Source organism: Odocoileus virginianus, chromosome 8, assembly GCF_023699985.2.
Source record: "Odocoileus virginianus isolate 20LAN1187 ecotype Illinois chromosome 8, Ovbor_1.2, whole genome shotgun sequence".
In the NCBI taxonomy this organism is placed as follows: domain Eukaryota; kingdom Metazoa; phylum Chordata; class Mammalia; order Artiodactyla; family Cervidae; genus Odocoileus; species Odocoileus virginianus.
In genome coordinates, this window is record NC_069681.1 from 3,436,318 (window position 1) to 3,458,689 (window position 22,372).

Below are 22,372 nucleotides of genomic sequence, written 5' to 3' on the forward strand. Positions count from 1 at the left end.
AGTCCCTTGGACTGCAAGGAGATCCAACTAGTCCATCCTAAAGGAAATCAGTCCTGGGTATTCATTGGAAGGACTGTTGTTGAAGCTGAAACTCCAATATTTTGGCCACCTGATGTGAAGAGCTGACTCATTTGATAAGACCCTGATGTTTGGAAAGATTGAAGGCAGGAGGAGAAGTGGACAACAGAGAATGAGATGGTTAGATGGCATCACTGACTCAATGGACATGGGTTTGGGTAAACTCTGGAAGTTGGTGATGGACAGGGAGGCCTTGTGTGCTGTGGTTCATGGGGTTGCAAAGAGTCAGACATGACTGAATGACTGAACTGACTGAACTGAAGATATTAACCCTTAAAATCAGAACATTTCAGTGGGAAGAAAATACCAAAAATCCTGACACTGAATTTTGAGGCCATAAAACAAATTTAATGTGACTTTTAAAACACCAATTGTGATGTGGATGAATGAAGAAAAAGAACATCTTGATGAAAGTGAAAGAGGAGAATGAAAAAGTTGGCTTAAAACTCAACATTCAGAAAACTCATGGCATCTGGTCCCATCATTTGATGGCAAACAGGTGGGGAAACAATGGAAACAGTGAGAGACTTTATTTATTTTTTTTTGGGGGGGGGGGGGCTCCAAAGTCACTGCAAATGGTGTCTGAAGCCATGAAATTAAAAGATGATGCTCCTTGGAAGAAAAGCTATGATCAACCCACCAACAAAGGTCTATCTAGTCAAAGCTATGGTTTTTCCAGTAGTCATGTATGGACGTGAGAGTTAGACTATAAAGAAAGCTGAGCGCCAAAGAACTGATACTTTTAAGTTGTGTGTTGGAGAAGACTCATGAAAGTCCCTTGGACTGCAAGGAGATCAAAACAGTCCATCCTAAAGGAAATCAGTCCTGAATATTCATTGGAAGGACTGATGCTGAAGCTGAAACTCCAATACTTGGCCACCTGATGCAAAGAACTGACTCATTGGGAAAGACCCTGATGCTGGGAAAGATTGAAGGCAGGAGGAGAAGGGGACAACAGAGGATAAGATTGCTGGATGACATCACTGTCCCAATGGACATGACTTTGAGCAAACTCCAGGAACTGGTGATGGACAGGGAGGCCTGTTGTGCTGTAGTCCATGGGGTCGCAAAGAGTCAGACACGACTGAATGACTGAACTGAACTGATGATGTGAATGACAACAAAAAATGTTGAAGGTGTTCTGATTATATGCTTATTCAGTAATTTTTGTATAAATGTTTAATATTTTCATCCACATTATAGGGAATGAAGTATAGTACCACATAAGAACTATCACAAGTTGTGTTTGCTGCCACTTTTGTAGAGAAAGTGTGCTAAAGAGACAGTGATTTAATAGCCAGGAGACTGAATTACTCTCCTACATCTGGAGTTGCTCTCTGAGGGTCAGGGTTGTGGTCTGTGGATAAGGTAAGGAACAGGGGAAGAGAAAGAAAAACCACGTACAACTGTCTGTGTTATAAATGCTCTGATGGCAAAGAGGAAACATTTGTCCCTAAGGACTTGCAATCTGACACCTGTCAAGAACACTAAAGTCTTTTTTAAGAATAAAATGGGGCTAAATTGACTGCTTGTCTTGAAGATTCCTGAAAGAAGAAGAGAATAAAAATATGGCTTAAGTCACTTTGCTATAACTTGCTGAGTGTGGAGCCCTAGAGGCTGTTGTACCACCTTTTTAAATGAAATTAAATGATCTCTTGAGTTTACTAGGAGTTTAAAAAAATGACAAGAATGTGCAGATTTTCTGGATAGAATTCCTATGGATTATTTAAATAGTACTTAAACTGAACATTTTTTTCTAGTAAAAACAGCTGAAAGTAAAAAAGCAAAACCAAAAAACAAAAAAGCATATTATCAATGAAAATTCAGAGAGGAAACAGGGGAAACAGGATAAGCTTCAGATAATACAGTATGATGACTTAGGAAACAAAGAGGAAAAGGTTTTATTTATTCATATAACACATTTTTAATGAATTCCTTCAAGTGCTGACAGTGCTGATAAATATGGAGAGATACTTGTGTGAGAAAAGATAAAGGCATGTATAGTCAGGCAGTGGAAACAAATAGTGATTAAAGAATCACAAAAAATGGAAAAGTCCATCTCTAACAATGGCTCCAAAAGGATAGTGACTAGATCCTAGGTATCACATACAAGGGGAGAGGTGGTCTGACCTGGAAGGTCAAAGGAGACCTCCTTGAGGAATGATGGTGAAGAATGGGTCTAATTTCAAAGTTATGCTGAACTGGGTGAAGAACTAGAGGAAGGTGACTGAAGCTTAAACTATAAGATGTAGTTAACTCCACATACAAAATTTTTGAACCTAAGATTATGTCAACCAAGAATAGCTGATTGAAAGCTGACATTTTTCTTCATAGAACAGTTTTATTGTTTTACATATTTTTGCTAATGCTGGAGCTTACTGAATTCATGTGAAAAGTGTAGGTAATTTTTAGTAAAGGCTCAAATACATGAGACCCTCATCTTGGTTTTGCACTGACCTTATGGATGTGGCTGGGCAAAATGATGGAAAGCAAATAGATGAATATAGTTCTTGATCTCTGGAATTTTAAAATACAAACCATTAAATGTCATTGATATAAGAAAATATGTGTCATATTTCCTCCAAATAAAATGTAGAGTTATGGTTTTTTTAAAAAGACACCTAGTGGGGTGAAATGAAGTCACTTAGTCATGTCTGACTCTTTGCGACCCATGGACTGTAGCCTACTAGGCTCCTCCATCCATGGGATTTTCCAGGCAATAGTACTGGAGTGGGTTGCTGTTTCCTTCTCTAGGGGATCTTCCTGACACAGGAATTGAACCCGGGTCTCCCGCATTGTAGACAGACACTAAGTTCGGAATAAAAAGAAATGGTTCAATTACTACCTTTGACACTGTCTTTGAAAATTCTGATTGACTAGACTAAAACAAGGATACAAATGAAAATAAAAACTGATAGCTCTGAACAAAATTGAGACAGGACAGCTAATTCGTGCTGTGTTACATTTTACATAATAGTGTAAGCCACTATACTCTCATTTGTGCAACTCAACAATATAACATTACATTGCACTCTTATTCTCAGTCTACTGGTCATAAAAGGAGTGTACTGCTTCTCCACTGAAACTCTCATATTTCACCTCTCTGCATGTAACTTTCAGTAGTTGCCTGTCTAGCTTTCTTAGTGAGGCACTTGTGGACTACTAGAACTTGAACTTTGCCCACCTTTTCACATTTATAGCTTCACCGCCTGGAACATATGGTTCCTCAGGTTGCTGGCAGAGGAAGAGAGGATGTGGGGAATGAGCACTTATTTCATCTTCCCAGCACCGTAGGTGACATACCGCTTCCTCTCATGTCCTATTGATGAAAGATAAATCACAAAACTCTTCTAGATGCACTGCTGAGATCAGCAAAACATTTCGTTTTACTAGGCCCACAGCTACACTACACTTCCCAGTCTAGCAATATCTCCGGTGAGATGAAATGGGTTAGTAAAAATATATTTCTGTAGCCCAATATCAAAGTTTTAGTTTACAGTGAAAAATGACTTTCCAAGAATGGGAATGTTTTTGTGTCCATGATGAGCATATTTTCTCCCTATTAACAAGCAATATATAATATAGTATTAAGCTTGATGTAGAAAACTCCATTATGATTAAAGAATTGAAGAACAGGAAATGGATTAATGAAATGCTTACTAGTAGAACTAAGATAACTTGATAATTCAAATGGGGAAGGTTTTGCCAGTAGGGCTAGAGATCTAAAGTCTGTTGGAAAAGAATCTCTGTCTGTTGAACAGAGCCTCAAGGTCTCACAAGCTATACTTTCCTTCATTCTTTATTAACTTCCTTATTTTTTGCTTTCTTACAGAACAATCCCACTTTACCCTCATCCATAGTGCTGTGATATAATCTTTCTTGAAATATACTAGTGCCTTTGGTCATGTTACAGCAAAATTTTACTCATCAACTCTTTTGAAGATAATTATGTACGTACATGATTATGTGTTTGTTTTAGGGGTCATGTCTTCAAATACTATCTACTAGTTCCCATTTCCAAAGTTTTAGAAATTCTACTCTATGGACTCCATATAGTACAAGGCCAAACAGATAATGTTTACTGTCAAGATAAGGGCTACCATTCATGGAATGCAAATCTGTTAAGAGAATGCATGTAGTATCAAGGCCTTATTGGCACCCACAAATCATGCTACCTATATTGCTGTCTTCCAGACACATGCACAGAGAACTCTTTGTCATCTATGGAAAAAGGAAACAAAAAGTAATATTGAATTCAACTACTGTTGGAAGAACACACAACATACACACACACACACACACACACACACACGCATAAAAAGAATGAAAAGAAAACAAAGAGAGACTAGACATATTGACAGACAGATATTACCCACAAATGCTATTAAGGAAAACAAATCAAAAAAGGGCAAAGAATTATTTCTAAACAAAATATACATAAAATGGGACAACTAATTACCAAGATGGATTGTGTATTCTCAGAAGAGCTAGCAATGATCATTAGAAACCAGCATAGGTTCACTAAGAATAAGTGTTAGTCACTCAAGTCATGTTCTAGTCCTTGAGACCCCATGGACTGTAGCCCACCAGGCTCCTCCATCTATAGGATTTTCCAGGCAAGAGTACTAGAGTAGGTAGCCATTCCCTTCTCCAGGGGATCTTCCCCACCCAGGAATCAAACCTGGGTCTCCTGAATTGTGGGTAGGTTCTTTACTGCCTTTTAAATAACTTTTTTGGGGCAGAGGGATCAAGTAAATATGATGGAGAAGCATTCAAATTATTATTATTTTTGACAGCTTCTCAGATTATTTTTGTAGGCAAGACAAAGAATGTATGTTAGAGATAACATATTAGATGAATTTTAAATTGATGTAGTTGGTTAAACATTCATGCTAGAAGAATGATAGAAGTTTCTCCAAGACTCTGTCTTCAATTCTATTCTAATCAATGTTTTAATTAATTATTGGAAAGAAGATATGTGAGGCAGAGTTTATTCAGTTTACTGATTGAACAGAAAACTAATTCAGCAAATTAAATATTTATTAGGTACCTATTATGTTTCTGGCATTGTGCAGGAAGGAAAAAAAAAACTAATAGTATGTGAAGACTACCAAGGAATTTTAATTTATTATAAATTCTGTTTAAATATATGAGTGGTTGTTAAAACCAGAAAACACAACCTGAGTTTCCTTGCATAAAATGCATTTAAAACAAAAGAAAAAAAAGTGGACTGTGGTTTCAGACTATTCGATCTTTTATATGGTCTCCACTACAACTTAGCTGTGTGACATTGTACAGGTTAATTTTCCTAAGCCTCAGTTTTCTTTCTCTAAAATAGGCTAATGTCTTTCTCATGTTTTTTTGTAAGAAATAGTGAAATGCACAATGTAAAGTATTAAACGTCTCTGTGGAAAAAGATTATGACAGCTCGTGTGCTAAGTTACTTCCGTCGTGTACGACTGCGATGCTATGGACCATAGCCCTCGAAGGTCCTCTGTCCATGGGATTCTCAGGCAAGAATACTGAAATGGGTTGCCATTTCCTTCTCCAGGGGATCTTCTGGGAATGAAACATGCATCTCTTATGTCTCTTTCATTAGCAGGCAGGTTCTTTACCACTAGTGCCACCTGGGAAGCCATTGCCCAGTAAATAGTTACAATTATTCTTAGTTCACTGTACAGATCAACAGATACACATACTGGATCAGGAGACATGAAGCTTGGGTATCATCTTAGTTCTTCCTATCATTGACAATGACACATTTAATCTATTTCTAAGTGATCATTCTTCATTCTTGGCATTTCATTTTATTAAGAGTTTTGAAAAAATGGAATCCACTCAGAGAAGAGGGACTGAGATGGCAACAATTCTAGAAACCATGCCGTGAAAGAAGGATTTTGAAATATTCAAATTAATTAATTAACACTTTGCTTTGCTCCACACAAAGTTATAAGTTACTGACAAAAATGTATACTGTGCAATAGGATAAAAATAGCTAAAGCAGTGAAGGCAAAGAAGAAAGAATATAATGAAACAGGGATTACTAAATGAATCACAGTTGCATTAAAAGATGAAGCAGGGAATATTTAAGACCAGGACAGCACATAATTGTTGCTAAAAATTGCTTCCTTTACTCTCACCTTTACCTCCTAGTATTCCAACTCACTTACCCAAATGCCTCCACAGCCATAATACTTTGACCCCATTGAGATATCTCACCCTTTTACCCCACAACTTATAACCTGTCAGCCTCGTCTCTTCATTTCCGTGTTCTCTAGTTTAGATTGTGTGGTTTTACTGTAAATATAATTGCTTACTCCTTTCTCTGTCAGTCGTACTCTGAAGCCAAACCAAAACCCTGGATAAACCACAGTATTTGTCTTAGCCTACAACCACACTGACCAGCCACACTTGAAATCAATAATCATTGAGTCTGTTATGTTTTCTTTATCAGCTTGATATTCCTGCTTAACTATTTCATTCCTGCTCATATATTATTAGAAGTCTCTCACCCTCTTCTTACTCTTATTTTACACTTACTTCACTGAGGGACTCTCAAAGTCACTATCTTTCCGTCACTCAGTCTGTAAAGCTATCTGCCCCTGAAGCACCATTGTCTGCACCAATCAAGTAAAGATGAAGGAATAAACTGACCTCTTATTAAAGCCCAGTGTCTTCACATGCGCTCTGGGTTCTGCCCCTTTCCATCATCTCAAGGAATTCATGCCTATGGCTATGATTTTTTTCTAGTATGTCATAAATCTCTTTCCTAATATAGATTATTTCCATCAAGATGAAACAAGCTTTGGTGCCTCACATTCTTTAAACATCCTCCACAGATGCATGACACTTTCCAGGAATTTTCCTATTTCTGCTCTCCTTTTCAATAGCTTCAATTTGCTAAAGAGAGGCACACATACCGCTTTGACTATAATTCATGTAACCCTTCTTGGTCCAGATTCTTCCTTCACTGACTATTTTCAGAATCTCTAAGAGTCTCTCATGTTACTAAATTTAATAGACACTATTTTTCTCTAACTCACTTGGTATCTCAACAGTATTTGGTAGATGTGACAAATCACTCTATTTTGGAAAGACTTAATAATTCCTGTTATATCATTTTCATGCATTATCCTCTTTCTCAAAGTGGATTCTTTTCTGTCCTCTTCACTGGCATTGCTGCTTACTAAATTCCTGGTGGACTGATGTTGTGCAAGGCTCAATATTGGGTTCTCATTTTCCTGCCTATATATGTTTTTCCTAGGAAATTATAATCATATCTATGCCTTTAAATGGCATTTGTATTGTAATAATTCACAAATTTATATTTCCAGCACAGATATTACCCTTGAACTTCAGCCATATGTACTCAGTTGTCTACCTGACATCCATTTAAACCTTTCAGAGTAAAACAAAAACTTATTGGGCCCAAATTTGTATTCTCCATTTCCACTCACCATAATATCTTTAAAAAGCCTGTACCTATGCCATTCTTTCAGGAAATGGCATGCCAAGGTTACTCTATTCTGTCCTTAATCTCAAATTTTATTCTACTCCACTGGCAATTCCAACTGATTCCATTCTCATATTAAATTTTTCATATGGCCACAATCTTCATGGCTCTTGTCCTATTCTAAGTCCCCAAATTGTTTTCCATGATTACCTCAAAGATCTCTTAGCGGTTTCTTCTCCTTCCACCCCTGTAGAGTAGTCAGAGTGACCTTTCATATGTGCACACCACATCTTTGTCTACAGTCCTACAGTTGAGTCATTGCTTTCAGAACTCATTGCTGTTAACTATTCAACATTCTTAGCTCACACTGACTTCCTTTGAATTTTTGACATACATCGTGTTCTTTTTTCTCTTTAGCTTTTTGATCATATTTTCACTACACTTGATCCATTCTTACTTTATTCAAAATCTCTCATACTTTGGTAATTGTCATATTTTTCAACCTTTAGTATAAATTCTGTCTCCTTACTAGAGGGCTTTTAAATACAGTATCAGTCTCTATCTGTCCACTCCTCTTCTATCATAATATATAATCAGTTCCATCCATTGCATTTATCTCAATCTCTAATTCTTTGTTGTGTTGAAACTTTAAAAATAGGTTTCTTTTTTAAATGTAAGTTCTACACAGAACTTATATGTCTATTTTTTTAGTGCTGTGTTCCCGGAATCTAATAATGATTGGAGATGAAAACCTATCTGATGAATGAACAAATGAGTGAATTCATTCACAGTGCTTCAGGAGAGAAGAGACTAAGCTGTAGTTATAAACAACAACCACACGTCGGTGACTAAGAACACAAAGGCTTATTTCTTGCTCATGTTGCAGTTTTTCTTGATATGGTTTTTATTGCAAGAACCTCACTAACATAAAAGTGAGAGGAGACCTGGAAAAATGTGAATTACAATTCCTTCTTGAAGATTGTGCTTACAAGCAGCATATTCAATTCCATGCACATTTTACTGGCCAAACTAAGTCAAATATGTGTTTCTGAGTTAGAGCCTACAGGTAAGGGGGAAGTAAGGTCAGCATCCCAGAGAAAGACTGTGAATATTTTCAACAAGTATACAATTTATTATATGTACCACTGATCATCCATAGGCAGAAGTTGCCCACAAAACTTAGTAAAGAACTCTAAAGTTAGATCTAGATTCAACAAGAAAACTGGTTTGAATTACATGATCACAGTATGGGGGAGTGACAGCTGATATGCTGACATTTTCAATCTCTGACATATATGTAATTTTATTGTTGTAAACAATTGAAGGAATGTCATGTGGAAAAGGAACTGAGTTGAAATAACAGATAAGAATAGAGTTTTTAATGACAGGAAAATTTAGTTAAGCATGACTTACTTAGTTAAGGTAAAAACATTCTATATTTCTATCTGTTTAAAAATGATATAATGCTTTGTAAAAAAAAAAAAAGTGAGTATTTTTAAAATCACAAAAGGTATTCACAAAGTAGCTGCATGCCAGGCCATCAACTAAGGTATAAATGTCTACTCTGAGTGTTGAGTAACTCTATTTGCCTCTAAGTTTAAAATCTATGAGTTCAAACCAGTGTCAAAGGACACTGGACACTTCCTGTCAGTGTGGATTCTAGTGTGATCTTGTCAAGCCATCCATAGAGAAAGCATATTGAATCATCAAGGGTCTTTTATGCTTAAAATTTGAGATTTTTCTTTCATATCAATATCTATTGAATATCTACTCTCTACAAAATTTTGTGTTAGGTCCTAATAGTACCTAATAGGTTAAAAACTGTGAATAGAAATTATAACTTCAAAAACAACTGAGGGAAGAAGATAATATATATGAGCCATGAGAAAGGATGTGTTAAGAGCACCAGAGCTGGTGCAGTGAATGAGAAGTTCTATCGAGGAAGCAGCTAGAGATGGCACAAAATATAGCCTTTGAAAAATAGCCCTTGAAAAGTTTTGTTAGACCAAGGAAGAAGAAGGGGAAGACAGAGTATTCCAAAAATTATATGACCTTAAACTTTTGGTTCAAGATGATAGACTAAGTGCAAGTTTTTTCTCATCTCCAAACTTTACTGAAAGACAACAAAGGTACTAGACACAGGTTAATTTCTAATTCTGGAAAGCAGAGAGAAGGGTCATAAAGATAAAGTAATTTTAAGGTTTTTTTGGAGGATAGAAAGTAGTTATGATATGACTGAAAAAATCCAATGAGCGAGCAATATCACCTGGAACACAGGTAGGAAAGTGCCATGGCCGAAGTGACAGCCATTCTTGTCTTTAGCTTTGTGACTTGAGTTTAGTAGTTTCTTATATTTTCTATCTCATTGTGGAAGTCCTCACTGTGTTCATCCACTCTTCTCCTGAGTTCCTGAAAATCCTTATGACCATTACTTTGAACTGTTTATCAGGTAAATCACTAATCTCCATTTCATTATTTTTTCCCGTTAAGACTTTATCCTTTACTTTTGTTTGGAACATATTTTCCTGTTTCATCACGTTGCTTGACTCTGTGCGTCAGTTTCTGTACATTAGACAAAATAGCCACTTCTCCTAGTCTGGAAGAAGCGGCTTCCTGTAGGAGACGAAACGTGTTGTTCAACCCTACCCTACGTCTTGGTTGTCTCTTAAACCTTTGTAGTTGTCCAAACAGCTTATTCTATTCTTAATGGCTCCCAGTAGTTGAGGCCCTGTGAAGACCTGTGAGTATCTCAAATGGGAGAATCTCAGTCAACATATGGATTCAGGCTACTGGGAACCTGGACCCTCAGGCAGTAGCTTTCAAAGTATGCAGATATATACCATATGTGGGACCATGGCCTCTCCGTTGGCTGCCAGTGCCGAGGAGGTTTAGAGTGTCCCTGGCTGCAGTCAAAATCTTGGGGCTGCTACGAACGCTCCTGTCTGTGAGATTCTGGTGAGCTGAGGTGAGGCAGAGGGACAGTGCTTAGATGGTGTGCAGTGGCTTCCAGGCCCCCAGAGCAGGTGTAGAGTCCTGTGTGAAGTGAAAGTGAAAAGTCGCTCAGTCGTGTCAGACTCTTTGCAACCCCATGGACTATACAGTCCATGGAATTCCCCAGGCCAGAATACTAGAGTGGGTAGTCTTTCCCTTCTCCAGGGGATCTTCCCAACCCAGGGATCGAACACAGGTCTTCCACATTGCAGGCGGATTCTTTACCAGCTGAGCCACAAGGGGGGCCCTTTAGATGTGATATAGATACAGGTCTTTAGATGTGAGCAAAACCTGAAGTTTGTCTCTCATGCTGAAGCTTTAGAACAAGCAAATAGGCTTTTTCCGCAGAAAGACAGGGAGTCTATTTTAGTCAGCTGCGGTCTGTACAGTGCCCTCGGGGTGGCTGCCTGCTAAGAACTATTAATATTTTTCTGATTGCTACAGTCCCAGGGGGCCCTGGGTGCCAGAGCTAGGTGATCAAGGGGCACCTGCTGGGTCGGCGCTGCAAAAACCCGCGGCCCCGGAAGTAAGAACCAGGACACTAGACAGGGATAAACTCTTCCCTGCGAGGGGTACTGGCACGCAGGAGCATGGGGGAGGAAAGCACAGAGATGGTCCTGCAAGCCTCATTTTCGACAGGACCCCAAATATGTGTCAGATGAGACCCCTGCCCCTCAGGCTGACGTGCTGAGGCAAAGTCTCGGCACAGGTGCCCGTCAACAGGCTGCCTCTATACTTGGGATGGGTGATTCCAAACATGCGAACCCTAAAGAGCCGTTTCTAAGGTTGGATCGCAAGAACTACATGGGTCTCATGGGCAAGAGCCCTGCCAGATTTTCACATTTAGATGTTTCGGCAGTTCGTCACTCAGACACAGATCTTTAAATTTGGGGATGCCCAGTGTGATGCTCAAACCCTTCGCTCCTCATGGAAAAGCTCGGGATTTTGAGTTTCCTCCCAACTGTGGCTCACTGAGCTAGGGTGGGGTTTATGGTGGAACTGGGTTCCAGCCTCTTCAGCATTGTGTCCATGTGGTGTTTCTATCTCTCAAAGTGCAAATTTTCAGAGGAAGTTCTTCCATCTGTAGCTGTGCATTCAGTGTGTTTGTGGGAGGAACTGCAGGGTCCTCTTACGTGAACATCATGAGTTGGAACCCAGTTTTTCTCAATAAGAAGCTGATCAGAAGGACGGCCTAGAGATATCTCCCAGCACTGAAAACCTCAAGTGATATGACCCTTGAATTGGTTATATTTATACGCAACAAATGTTGACAGCCTACCTGTGAAACTAAAAGTGATTGTTAGAATTCTACCAACAGTAATGCAAAAGAGAATCATGATTCTGAAAGACATGAAAAAATTTTGATAAAAAATTTGCTGAAGCTTTTCATAGAAGATATGCATTTGAATATATATTTTAAAATCTAAGAGCAAGTCATACAAAGGGACAAGAAGATACATAAATTTCAAGCTAGAGAGGAAGACCAAAAAGAGTAATAATAATAAAGCTATGCTACACTATAAAAAGAGAGATCCTCAGGTTCAGTAAAGTAACTTTGTAGATGAGTTAATCTATAATTTCTTATTTAGATTTGTATGTTGAGAAGGAAATGAGAATCCACTCCATTATTCCTGCCTGGAAAAAATCCCATGGATTGATGAACCTGGCAGGCCACAGTTCATGGGGTCACAAAGAGTCAGACATAACTGAACAACTGAGCACAGATTTGTACATAAAATAAAATATACCAAAAAATAAAAATAAGAAAATAAGAGATAGACAAAGATACACATATCAAGTTCAAACAAATTGACAAAAGTGTGAATTTTAATATCAAGCAAAGCAAAAATAAGAGGAAGACTTTTGAATGGGAAATATGTTCACTCTCTGTCTCTGTATGTATGAAAGTTAAAGTGAAAGCATTAGTTGCTCAGTTGTGTTGGATTATTTGAGACTCCATGGTCTGACCATGAGATTCTCCAGGCAAGAATACTGGAGTGGGTTGCCATTCCCTTCTCCAGGGGACCTTCCCAATCCAGGGATCAAACCTGGGTCTTCTGCATGTAGGCAGATTCTTTGCTGTCTGAGCTAACAGGGAAGCCCATATATAAAGACAACTACATTAATAATTTGAAGAAACTCAAAACCCAGAGCTTCTCCTAAGGAACAAACAGTTTGAACCCCACAGTTGGGGTTCAGCTTTTAAGACCTGTCATAGAAACCCCCAAAGCATCCAACTTTGAAAATTCATCAGGGCTCTTGCCCAGGAGAGCTTCTGGGTTGTTGTGATCTGAGGTGAGAAATGGCTCTTTAGGTGTCACATGCTTGGATTCATCCACCCAAACGTCCAGCACAAAAGTAGCCTACTGAGGGGTGCCTGAGCCCTATGTGGGGACTTTATTTGGTTGTCTTGGAGTATCAGTCTGAGGGGCACGCACCTGACTTAACACACATCTGGGAACCTGCTGGAGAGTTATCTGAAAATGAAGGCTGGTAGAGACAGAGAGAGACAGGGACACAGACTGAAACAGAGGGGGAAAGAGACAGAGAGATCCAAATAACAAAATAAATAGCATAAGTGAATCTGCTCAGTTTCTTATCAATGAAAATATTCCCATTTCTTCTCACATCATATGTTACCAGAGTAAATGTTTTTGTGTTACTTAGATGTTGTTGTTTATTGCTACTTCATGTCTGACTCTTTGCGATCCCATGGACTGCAACACACCAGGCTTCCTTGTCCTTCACTATCACTTGGAGTTTGCTCAAACTCATGTCCATTGAGTCAGTGATTCCATCCAACCATCTCATGCTCTGTTGTTCCCCTCTCCTCCTTCAATCTTTCTGCCTTCAATCTTTCCCAGCACCTGGGTTTTTCCCAGTGAGTTGGCTCTTCGCATCAGGTGGCCAAAGTATTGGAGCTTCAGCTTCAGCATCAGTCCTTCCAATGAATATTCAGGGTTGATTTCCTTTAGGATTGACTGGTTTGATCTCCTGGCTGTCCAGGAGACTCTCAAAAGTCTTCTCCAGAACCATAATTCAAAAGCGTCAATTTTTCAGCACTCAGCTGATCCAACTCTCACATCCATACATGACTACGGGAAAAATCATAGCTTTGACTATACAGCTTTTTGTCTGCAGAGTGATGCCTCTGCTTTGTAATACACTGTCTAGGTTTGTTATAGCTTTTCTTTGAATGAGCAAGCATCTTCTAATTTTGTAGCTGCAGTCACTGTTTGCAGTGATTTTGAGACCCAAGAAAATAACAGCTGCTGCCACTGTTTACTTAGATACACATTTTTAAAAATAAAAGTTGCTCTTTAAATGCAAATCAATGACTTCCTTCTGTATTATTCAAAAGTTCCATTAGTCTGTTCCAGTATGGTTCTACAGTTCACCAAACTAAAACATTTTTAAAGAATTTTCAGACAATACTAATTCTTATTATTTTTTGTGTTATACACTAATGATAGATTCAAAACCCTGGGTAAGATACCATATAACTATACGAGTTTATATGTGCCTTTCAACCCACACTAGAACTTTTCAAATAATTTGCAACTTAAAAAAGTGATCATTAAAAAATATAGTCACAAAGAAAACTGTAAATCATGTCTATTTTGTAAATCACTTTTGTAACATTTTATAATCATTGTACAATAGAAAAATAAATGAATACCAAATCAATAAGAAAAGGGTAAGTGCTATCTTGACTCTGAAATATGCATGTGGGAATTTAAATAACAATGTCTTAAGAAATGGTTAAGAGAGAGAAGTAAAGCATTATTAGAGATTGTTAAAAGTGGTTTTTAGTGGATAAATTTCAAAATTAATGGAAGATGACATTTAGAGCAAACTATATTACCTAAACGTATTTATAAGATAATATAAAATATTTCAAATAATATCTGCTATTGTTTACTTAGACATACATTTTTAAAAATAAAGAATAACATTTATCTTATTAACAAAAGTGATTTACAATACTGATTTATGATTTACAGTTTTCTTCATGACTATATGTTTATAAAATAAATAAAATAATTTTCAAGTTCATGAAGACAAAAAAACATGATGACAAGAACTTTATTGGTGGAGAAAACAGCTTGTGCAGAGGCCAAAAGGTGGCTGATGATTAAAATAAGTCAGTGTGTCTGTGGCACAGAAATCAAGGAGGAAGGGAAAGTCTAAGACATAAGATTGAGGGCCAATTGAATGTAGGCTTTTTTAGGCTAAGATATCGAGTTTGAATTTATTCTCAGAGTAGTGGTAGACGCTGCAGAGCTCGAATCAGTAAAATGCTGAATTAGTTCTAATGAAGCAAGAAGATCAATTCGGAGGCAACTGCAGTCTTTAAGAAGAGGAATAATGAGGGAGGCCTTGGAGTGATGTGCCAACAGTGACACAGAAAAATATGTGGTTAGATTCAAAGTTTATTTTGGAGCTGAAGTTAAGAGCAACTTGCAATGAATCAGATGAGGGCTGGGGGTGAGGAAGGGGTCTATTAAATAAGACTAAGGCACGGAAGGTTTTTGGAAAGACAGCTCTCTTTGGTTTTGATATCTTTATGCTACCTAGTATTTATGTAAGTTGAGATGTCAACTAGATTTTGAAAATATGAGTCTGGAATATAGTGAATTGACAAGAATAGGAGAAATATAAAGGTACAGTAGATATTTAACATGTATTGATAAATAAGTTTGTGGATACATTTCTTCATAATGATCACAGATAAGGGAAAATACATTTCAATTTCTAGGAAAACAGCTTGGAGTATGTGTTGTGTGGTCTGTTGTATGATAACTGGTCTTTCAGTGGTTTTGACACAAGGATTCCTCTACTCCTGGGTTTCTGTCTGACAGAATAACACTTACTAGAAGTCCAGTTTGAATGGGAAGCAAAGTGCTGCTGTATCAATAGCTGGGCAAATCTTTAACAACTTCTGAGTTAGAGCTGTGATAAAGTTAAACTGGAGAACACTGCTTAAGCTAGGAGAACAAAACAAGACTTGTGTTTCTGTCTCCTTTCCTTGAATCTAAAATGGGTGGGATTGTGTCCAGGTCCTTTGCAGCTCAGGGGTCAGAATCTGCCTGCAGTGTAGGAGTCACAGGAGATGCAGGTTCGATCCCTGGGCCGGGAAGATCCCCCAGAGGAGGGCATGACAACCCACTCCAGTGTTCTTGCCTGGAGAATCCCATGGACAGAGGAGCCTGGTGGGCTACAGTCCATGGAGTTGCAAAGAGTCAGACATGACTGAGGCAACTTAGCATGCATGTACCCCATTGTTAGTCATAATAAAGATGGAGAAAAGGGGGGGGAGATAGGGACAGGGGTTTAAAAAGTACAAACTGCTATATATTGCCAGGAGCTGGCACATGAGATCCCACCCATGACAAGGTCATGAGGGAGAAAACCTGATGGGGGGGCAAGGCAGATCAGGTTTTCAGGGATTCCGAAAAGCTGCCCCCAGCGCTCACCTTAAAGATGATATCTGTCTTTCTGATGCTTGCTTCAATAGACTACTCCCTAATTTCTGTGACACAGGCACAAGGCCTTCCCCTATCTCTTTCCAAATAAGAATCAATTTAGAACTTTAATCAATAAGTTTCCCGGGTGGTGGTATTTAATGAGATTATCCAGGGTGAAAGGAGTGTTTTAATTTAAACTCCTTTGCTGGTATTTTAGTTTGTTTGACAAATGCATTTATGCCCTTGGTACTAATATGCATGATTGCTTATAATACCCTAATCATAAAACAACATAAAGAACCTGATCACATAAAGGACCTAATAGGCACAGAGCCCTTCGGGGGTGAGGAAGCCCTATTAGAGAACATAAAAGTATTATTTTAAAAGTGGTTATAGTTAAAGATTTAGAAAAATAAGAGTTTAAAATTGTTAATTTTAACCAGAAATGCTAAATAGGGGCTGCCTCACTGGAGCTGCAGAGTCTTTGTGTGGTAAACCTTCTAGATAAATTTAACTGATAACTTCTGCAAAAGGACTGACCTTTGTGTTCATTAAAGAATAGATTATGGAAAACAGCTTTGCATTCACCTAGGTCATAAAATGTCAATAGGCCCCAAGGCCAGAAGGTAATGTACTAGACCCTCACAAACAAAGAATATGCAGAAAACACCCTGGTTTCCTGAAGAACAAGCTGATGCAATGTTAAACTATCTTCCCCTTAGAAATGTACTAATTTAGGGTATAAAAGCCACGGTAAAAAATAAAGCATTGCCAGACTCTGCCAGACCCTGCAAACACCCCGTCTGGTCACTCTCTCTCTCTCTCTCTCTCTCTCTCTTTCTGTCTCTCTCCCTTGCAGACGTGTCTCTATCAAGGCTGGTCTCCTGTGTCTTCTCTCTCTCTCTCTCTCTCTCTCTGGCCAACGCCGTTCATCCTGAGGGTATTCCCTGGATCCTGCCGAGGCTGGATGCCTGCAATATATAAAATAAGCTAGAAAAGTACATTGGACAGCTCAGGGAATTCGGCTAACTTTTATAACAATTTTAATGGAGCATTACCTATACAACTTTTGAATAACTGTGATGTACACTTGAAACTCATATTGTAAATCAACTATACCTTAATAAACTAAAAAAAAAAAAAAAGCGTGCGAGAGGAAGATGGTCAAAAGAGAGCCACTGTTTGGATAGAAAATTTGCCTGGAAGTAATCTGAACACTATAATCTGAAAACTGCACTTGGCTCATGACTTCTAAAGTGTTAGTAAAACAGGCTGCCAAGTAATGTCTCAGGCATTGACCCCTCCCCTCAGGAATGACTCCGGCCTTGGGAGCAAAAAGTAAAGGAAGTGAGCAGACATTTGAAAATAAAGGGAGACGGACACCTTTTCTTGCAGGTAGAATCTTAAAAAGCTGTTTTTCTGGTTCTATGATAAAAGAGCAAAGGAAGACTCAAAGGGATTAAAACACAACCAATTCCAAGTAAAATCCTAGGAAATACTTTTTAAAGCAATGTATAATTAACTTGTCAAATGCTTTACCTCACACATTATTCAAGCAAAGAGCTTAGAAATATTCTATCGACAATAGAATGTAAACTGTTTTGTTGAATAGGACTACTTGTAACTATATTTTCAATGTTCTACCTGTATTATGCATTTTCTGTTGTGACATACAAGGAATGTGAATAGCATTTGTAGTTACATTAGCATAGACAACATTACAAAGATTATCAATCCCTATTCTTTATGACATACATTTGTTATAATCTTTTATGAAGATAAAACTACCCTTCTTGATAAAAGTGATGAAGATAATTTTATGGAACACTCATTTGGGGTAGGAGAGAGGTAGAAAAGGTAAGCAAAGGAAATATATTTCTGACCAATAAGAGATTCTCTTGTCATTCATGATTCTCATTTTTGATAATCTTAGAAGATGCTTCAAAATGAAATCCAAAGTGCAAAATAACTGACATAAATCTTTTTAGGGCAAAAAGGTAGATATTGAACAGAATCTTACACATACACTCTCATATAAATAATTCTCTTCATATAATGCAAATGCCTCCTTTTGACCTGCTTCTTACATATCAGTCTTGTTTTACATTTGTTATATACCTAATGTATCAGTCAAAGTATGCTACTAAAGGCTCTCCCAATCTAGCCACTCTGCACACAATATTTTTGAATATGTCTCTTAAGAATAGCTTGTAGAAGCTTAAAATTGCCATACTTACCCCTCTCACTACCTACATGCTGCCTTTTATTTGACTGCATCTTGCTTGTTCAGGAGGATCCAAAGCTGAGATGTCATTCTCTGGGGATGTCTCCCCAGGTCTCCCTAGTCTCTGTTCTTTGCAGGCTGTATTCTCCTCAGTTATTCTAAACATCACACTACAGGGCTACCTTGAGTTTGCCTGTCTGCCTCCTCCAGCCAGCTGCTTTGAGTGGGGAAAGTATGCTCTAGATCCTGATATTCCTGTGTTGGGGGAGTTTGTAATTTCCTTGGTTCTGTCTCACCACAGCAAAAATTTAAAATGCTGGACAGACAAGTGTTACAGCTCAGTTTTATTTGACAAGCAAAGGAAAATACCTCGAGGTTTGAGGGTGGGCTGACCCAAAAGATTCAAAGTGAAGAGAGGCCTGAGGATCAATTTGGCTCCTTTTTTAATGTTTTTCCTCCTCCCCCTGAGTCTGCCATATGTTAATTGGGCTGGCCAGGAGGGCTGTTTGTTTCCTCTGAGGTCCTCACTCTGGTCCTGGGACCTTTCTTTGTTCTATTTTCATGGGCTTTTCCCTTCTTTGTCTTTTAGCCACCGCCATTCTGGACTCCTTTCTCCTATTCTAACTACCTAACACCTGGAAATTGACACAGTGTTGGTCATATGGTAAGTACTCAGGAAATATTAAATAAATTAATATATGGCTAAACAGTGTTATTTTGAGAAAACTGTCTTAAGGAAAGCAAAATTTTTTCTAACTTTTCTGATTTTTTCTAACTAGAAAGATGATATGCAGAAATCTGTTTGTAATAAAAAGAATTAGAGTGAAAGACAAGAAATAATATCTATTTCCATATTCAGTAAGATGTATAAAACTCTTCATATGTATGATTTCAAATATTTATAGAAAGGATTATTGTTTGATATTATCTAAATAGACAGTTTATTGTTTATTTGGAAGTGAATGTTTGTTCATATTATTTGCTTCCTAATCATATCAGGAAAAATCAAATCATTCATTGAAAAAGGTCCACTATCACCTAGATAAAGCAATCTTTGCCTACAGCAGATGCAAATATTAAACAAAATGTATACATCATTTCATGTCAATTACCATTCAACATAGGAAGCAACTCCTTTTGCTGCTAATTTTATTATACTGATGGTCAGTTTTTCCTCTCTGGGTTTCTAGAACAAGACACACAATTATTACTTTAATTGATACTCTCTGTCTCCATACACACACACACACACACACACACACAGAAAAAAATCAGTCACAATTGTATATTCTGTTTACAGTTGCTTGCCCAGTCTATGTAGTCTCTTTTCTATATACACAGTTTGCCTATTTGCTGCATCTGTACAATGGGATTGCTGTATATGGCTGTGACAGTTTCTAGTGCTAGTAATACCCTTTCTGCCAACAACTGGCCAGGCTACCTTAAGTTAGTCTTTGAAACCTTCTGATATCGTAATGCTTCCATCTATACAATAGAGATAACAGTAATATATAAAGACAATTATATAAATTGCATTATTGTTACATTATATAGATGTACTACATTTTAACAACATTAAAGCAGCAATGGTCATTGCCCATTGATGTGTCTTCAACTATTGTGCAATTCGTTAGTTGGAACAGACAGCATCACCAAAAATAAGCTTATTTCTTGCTTCTGCCTAGTATGAGATGACAGGAGTATACATATACATCTTTCCCTTATTTTGTATATTTATTTCCTTTCTATTTTTTTTTTTAAATAAAAGAGTGTCTTGACTACTTTTTCCTAGCACATCTGCATTAAGCTCAAAACAGGGTCTAAGGCTGCCAGCTACATTTATTTTCCAAATGATTCTGATTATTATGTATTCCTTTTCCTTACATAAATATATGTAAAAAGAAATTTAAAGGTTATTTATTTTGGCTTGTTAAAAACATGAAGCCTGGGGAGGAATGCTAACCAAGATAAATGTTCAATTTGTCCTTCAGCTGATTACTGAATAACTTGAAATGACTTTGGCTTTTTATTTATTTATTTTAGCTATGCAGTGAACACATGATTTAAAAAGGTTGGAAACCAAGTAAATCAATGTTTTGGCAAAGAGAAAAATTTTAATGGCACACTATGTGATAATTATAATTATCCCTTAACCCACTGTTTATGGGTAGGTATAATCTCAAGGCAAGTGTGAATGAAACAAACATCTATAAATTGCTCTGGGCAGATTTGTTTTACTTTATTTATTTATTTACTCTTTGTTTTTCTAACTAGTAAAAATATATTGTATCAACAGGTGTCTGTAGGACTTACAAAGAAGGCACTCACTTGTACCCTGTGAACCTAGGGTGGGCGTCAAGTGGTCCTGAATCTACTAGGGGTCATGGGCTAAAGAGGAAGCTTCTACTTTTAAGCTGTCTAAACCCACAGTTTCTTGGGAGACCTTTTAAAAATGACTCTGAAGTAATTAAACTGCACTTTCAGTAATCTATAAATGCAGTTTAGATACTCATCCTTTCAATATAAGCACTGTTATCAGGCCTGAGAGTTGGCAGCTTTCTCTGTATAGGTCCAGTGCTAATCAATGAATTATCTGGGCTTCAGCTATGTTCTCATTATATGAACACAGAATACTTGAGTGAAATTAGTTCTTTTCACTATTTTTTATCAATAGAGTCAAGAATATTTCTAACGAGTATGTTTCCAGTCACACAAATAGTAGCACACAAATTAATAAGCATCATGCAATTTGAATATTGAATTCACCCTTTGAAATGGCCTTAGAAACTTAGCTTATTGATATGGGAAAGCTTTAATTGCAATTGTCATTAGAAGAACACAAAATCCAAATGTCAAAACTCCTTTGCAATTGGGAGAGCAATGAAATTAAAATAGCCATGGTCATCGGAAGTGATGAGTTCAGGAAATTCCAGGAAGTCACAGGAGTCCTTTGAAAAGCCAAGAGCAGTTGGGTCAGCATTAGCATACATTGTATGAATAAAGGACTGCTTTTATTCACTGTTATGTTTCATTTTTTTAATGTAAAGATATATTTCAATTAAAGTGCCAGGATGATAATGCTTAAGAACATTTGAATGACTTCTCTAATGTGCAAGATTAAAAACAGTTAACAGAATTAAGTAGGCAGTTTAAGAGTTTAGATTTGAGGCTAGGAAGTCAGGGGTGAGGCTATCAAATACATACATAAATCATGAACTTCTGTGTCTGCAGGTTCCATAGCACTAAAGAGCTTAAATCTGTGATAAAAAATGGGCAATGGAATAATGGCATAATTTAAATTGCTGAGGAGTATATAACTTTGCATTCAGGTGGTTAGACTGGATTTGTGTAGATGGTGGAGGGGAAAGAATTAGGTGATAAAATTTCAACCTGAACTTTTAAAATTGATTGTCACTCTGAAAATTCATAAATTGTTTTTATTATAATCACTTTCACATAGTGGAGACTCAATAAATATTAATGAAATTGTTTACAATAATGGTGTGAGGAGAGGGGAAAATATCCTTTTATTCTTTTAGGTTCTTAACTGAGAATCCTGTTATAAAAGATAGATTAATTAGTAAAAAAAAGAAATGCATTAATATGTTTATATGGCAGCAACTCAGGAATAAGTAAACTCAAAGAGGTGGCTAGAAGTTGAACTCAACTATAATATTTAATTAAACATAGAAAAGTGCAGAGGAGGCGAGTCCTGGGATGATTATCAAAAATAGTTCAGTAACAAGGAAAAGATTTGAGTCTATGCCTTCTCCACTGATAGAAATTGCTCATGATTTAGAGTCACCCTTCTCTTCCAGGTACAGTGAGAGTCGTTGTTTACTCACTAACTCGTGTCTGACTCTTTTGTGACCCCATGTTCTGTTGCCTGCCAGGCTCCTCTGTTCATGAAATTTTCCAGAAAAGAATACTTGGAGTGGGTTGTCATTTCCTTCTCCAGGGTATCATCCTGACAGCAGGAATCAAATCCCCATCTCCTGCATTAGCAGACAGATTCTTTACCATTGAGCCACCAGGGAAGCCCCAAGATGGAGAAATTCTTTATAAATGTAAATTTCCATTACAAAAGGGCAGCTTACTGTTTCCAGAGCTTCTGTGTCTACTGCTTTTCAAAATAGTCACACCAAACCAATCCTTAAG